Source organism: Morus notabilis, unplaced genomic scaffold (genome assembly GCF_000414095.1).
Source record: "Morus notabilis unplaced genomic scaffold, ASM41409v2 Scaffold348, whole genome shotgun sequence".
NCBI classification, from domain to species: domain Eukaryota; kingdom Viridiplantae; phylum Streptophyta; class Magnoliopsida; order Rosales; family Moraceae; genus Morus; species Morus notabilis.
This window is the reverse complement of record NW_010361555.1, coordinates 367,902-372,744: the sequence shown is the minus strand read 5'-3', so window position 1 is coordinate 372,744 and position 4,843 is coordinate 367,902.

Here is a 4,843-nt window from a genome sequence, read left to right as displayed (position 1 = left end):
CGTTGCGCACAATCCATCATTCACCTTTCATTGGTTGTTTTCCTACAGTATAAATACATCCTAGAGGTGAGTTTATACTCAGTAAGTAGGAACTACGTCTTGCTAATTAAAAACAGAGTACTTAAAGTATATCGATAATGCATGTACCAATTATGTTCTTTTATGAACCTGATTTATTATTCATTTAGGCCCGAGTGTATGTACCGGGATGTGTGCACGATCAACGGGTATAGAGGGTTTGCAAGGTCCCCAACTATGCTGTGACCCCATTTGACCTCTTCAGGTACTGAATGATTGCCTCCTCATGCCTTCAATCCTCTCCGTAAGTCGAGATGTTGGTACGACACTCTTAAATGTTCTTATTAGTCATATAGATCTTAATAGTGAGAATGCGATATGTCATGGCATAACATACTATAACTTTAAGCATAAACATGTACATATAATGTGTATAACATTCTGTTTTTAAACTTATTCATACTGTATGCGAGATTCTCACTTACCTGCTATCAGCTAAGGTCGGGACTATATTACTCACCAAGGTTAACCTATACTGATGTGTTCTATAAAGAAAACCCATTGAGGGTGTGAGTTTGATTTATTATAAGCTAGTCTATTTAGCTTAGTCTGTTTATAAATTTATTCTTGTACTTAGAAAATATTTCCTTTTTAAATAAGGATCATTTGTCTTCTTACGTATTACAATGATTATTCTAATAAATCCTTATCGTATAATATTCCTTAATTACCTTGGTTAATCGATCCTACGTTGATAACTTAATCTTTTTAATTAGTAAACTAAACCATGGTCTATATCTAAGTTACCATTTCATATTATTTCTTAGGTTAGGTCCAAAATTATATTAAGGCCCATTAATCTACAACATGTCTACATCGTTCCTTTACACTAGTGTGTTAGACTTAGGCTCAAAAATTGTGGGCCTAGTACGGGTGTTGGGCCCGTACCTAGAGTTTTTATAGAAATTCTTAATCCAATCTTGTTATGAAAATCATTAGTAAATCATATTTTACCGCTAGTAATATTATCGGTTACTATAAATTAGTGTCGGGAAGCATTTAGTGATTATTTTTAGAAAATAACCATAAGTTTGTAAACCTTTTAAAATTTCCTATTTTGCCTCGTTTATTATATTTTGTCTTAAATTTTCAATTCTTGAAAAAATCGGATTCAAACGTTTTTGAAAAAGGTTCTTCGCTAGAATTTGAACAGTTTCAAATCTTACAAGTTAATTTTTTTGTTTTTCCTTAATCTATAATTAACTACATCTTAGAGTTGAATTCTTAAAATCTGAGCTTTGTGAAGTTTCTTCGTCTCGTTGCGATCTAAAAGTTTTGTGTTTTGTGAAAAATTAGCTTCGGCCTCAGAACAGTCAGAAATCTTAAAAATAGTGGCTGACAAATATTATTTTACGTAATTTTTGAAAACAGCCCGAATACACGTCCTAGAGTCAGAATTGTGATTTTTTGCAGTCACAAAAATTTGTCTGTAACGTCGAAACCTTTAAGGCATTAGGTTAAAAATCCCGAAATTGCCCTCTAAATGGTCCAAAAACAGTAAAACAAAAACTAACTCAAAGAAATAGTTTTTGACATTTTTTATGAAATTCTGGGCAGTTTCAGAAAACGTCTAAAAACACATTTTAGAAGCAGAGTTGAGATATTTCTTAGTCAAGCGTAGTCATTTTTCTTAGTCAGTTTTTATAAAATTTTTATATGTTACCTTACTATCAAAAGTCAAGCGTAGTCATTGTTTCATCAACCCACGCTTTTACATAAGATTATATCGTTTTGTATTTTAAGTTTTTGAGTTTTAGGTTTTTTCAATTTTGTTGGCCAGTAGCCAAACATCATGTATTTGTTGTTACACATTGGTGATTGAATTCATTGTTGAAAATGAACATGTATTTAGGAGGATTTGTTTTTATTTTTATTTTTTGGACTCAAATTGATGGGAAATCCTGAACTAGCCCGCTAATTTTTAGACTTTTTGTCTTAAAGTATTTTGTTAGTTCTTTACTTTAGTTTAATTTTAAAAATTATCGAAGATGAACTTCATGAGCCTTTTTTTTGTATAGAAAAACTTTCATGAACTTGATTAGTTTGCTACAGTAAAAAGCTCTCACATAAAGTCACATCTAAACTCAAATTCTAAACTCGAATAAGCGAAGTGAACGGGGCCTTAGGGTTTCCGAGAAAAGTTTGAAGAGAGAGAAGGAATTGAAAGAGAGAAAGTGAGGAAAGTCTGAGAGATAGGAGGCTAGGAGCGGCTGCGAGCTGCCGCACAAGTAAAATTAAAATTAGAGACAGAGAAAAAGTGAGAAACATCAGGGTTGGGCTTTTTTACCTGCTTTTTCATCAAGTTTGGCCAAGTCAGCACCCTGCACCCCTACCCACACAGTGTAGGTTGGGCATAATTAAAACTGAAAATTAAATTAAAATTAAAAACCCATGATTTTCAAATAAGGTCGGCTCTGCTCGGCCGGCTTCGGGGTGATTTTTTTACAGCCCTACTTATAGTGTTGGAACTTTGGGCCAGCTGGCCGGCCCGAGGCCCGAATATTTTGGGCTCGGCGGGCATGCCCAAATTTCGGCCTGTCCAAAGTTATAAATTTGGGCTCGGACAGCCCGAAAATGGACACCACGCCGGAGCCTGTCGTCGTGTAGGCGCCGCCAACAGCTGTCCGCCAAAGTTTTTTAAAAATTTTCCGGCCAGGCCCGATTTTCCCGAATGCCCAACCCGCTCGACTATCCGAGAAACGGTCAAAATTTTGACCGTTGCTGGCCGACTAAAAAATAAGCTCGAAAACCCAATTTTGCCTAACCTGCCTGAACTGCCCTAAAACCCGTCCAACGGCTAGTTTTTTTACCGTTGCCGCCCGAACCAGCCCGAACCCGACCCGCCAAAACCCTAAAGTAGCCGTTGCACCCGATTTTTTTTGAAAAAAAATCAATTTTTTAACCTAAAAATTTCCCTATAAATACCCCCATCCCCCATACATATTTCTCACTCAAACTTTCTCAATCACTCTCAATTTCTCTCAATCTCTCTCAATTTAAAATCTCTCTCAATCTCTCTCAATCTCTCTCACAATTTTTCCAAAAACTATCACATTATCCTAAAGCTCTCTCTCTCTCAAATCACTCTTATTTTTTTTTATAATGGATCATTTTGGTTATAGTGGTATTCCTGTTAATGCCCAACACAACGTGGAAGAAAGGTAATTTCTCACTAATGAATTTGTTACGCAGGAATCTACTAATCGGAGCCCTGGTGGACGTATTAGAGGTCGTGGTCACAATAGTGGTGGGCGTGGAGAAGCGGCGAGTGCCAGTGCGACTTCATCTGCGTCTGCAAGTGTTACAACCTCTAGAAGGAAATGTAAGTGCACATCGACAGTTTGGGATCAGTTCAACACAATTGAGCAGATCGACAATGAAGGTAACACTAAACATATAGCTCAGTGTAAATATTGTTTATCTAAATTATAAGGTGACACAATTCACGCACCACACACTTGAGAAGACACTCCGAAAAGTGTCTTTAAAAGCTTAGCCAATCCGGCAGACCCAAACTCCGCCAAACACAATTATCCTTTGATCGCGCAACCGGTGGTCTAACCACTTAAAAATACGATCCGCGAGTAAATCGTATGGAAGTTACGCGAATGATAATTGCTTTAGATCAACCACTTAGTTTTGTAGAGCATCCTAATTGGCAGTGATATATTAAGGTTGTACATAATCTGAATGCACAGTTCACTTCAAAAACTACTCTTAGGAAAGATTTATTAAAATTATTTAAAAAAGATAAAGAAGCATTAATAAACCTTTTAGACTCAACTAGCGGGTGCATTGCGTTAACGGCAAATATTTAGTCTGCCATTGCCAATAAAGATTATTTAGCTGTAATCAGACATTACTATAAATGATTTGATTTAGATAAGAGAATATTAGGTTTTAAATGTGTTCTAGGATCACATAACGCAGATTTAATATATAATACCATTTTAAATGTAATTGATGAATTTAGATTAAGAGATAAAATAATGGTTATAACATTAAATAATGCTAGTGTCAATACAAAAACAATTGAGTTTTTTGAAAATGATTTAAGTTTATTCGGTAACGGTACTATTTTTCACCAACGTTGTGCATGTCACGTAATTAATTTAATTGTTAAATCCAGTTTAAAAGAAATGGGTAATCACATTAAAAGAATTAGAGATAGTCTTGCATGGATTCTGTGTCGACCTTCCTATGAGGCCACCACTGTAACTTAAACTTTAACTTGTACTTACTGGGGTTTCTTAAAATATGCGGAACATTTTTTTTTTTTTTATATAAGAAGGAATACTTTCATAATTTGTAACAATAATTTCAAATAAGTGAATCACTAAATTTCTTAAAGCTTTTCTTAATTTTAGTTAAGATAAAACCTTTTAGGAATATCCTTCAAACGGAATAGCATTTGAACTCTTGTTTCAAATACTCTTTAAAAGCTTTTCTAAAACTAGTCATTTCAATCGGCCATCTCATTTAACTTTAAAACGGATTTCGTGAGAAATCTTAAATTCAAGTACATCTTAAAGTCCTTCTAAAATTACTCATTTTAATCGTCATGTTTAAAATTCATTTATTTATCGCATGTACTGTTGCAACGTTCTAAAACTTAAATACTCAAAACTAGGGTTGTTAGCTACAACCTTGGTTTTCTTAACATACATATGTACGTATACTTTTTAAACATACATACTTGAAACCTTTGAATCATATAGACATATACATGATTTTTCTTAAACTTACTGCGGAAAATAACTGCGTG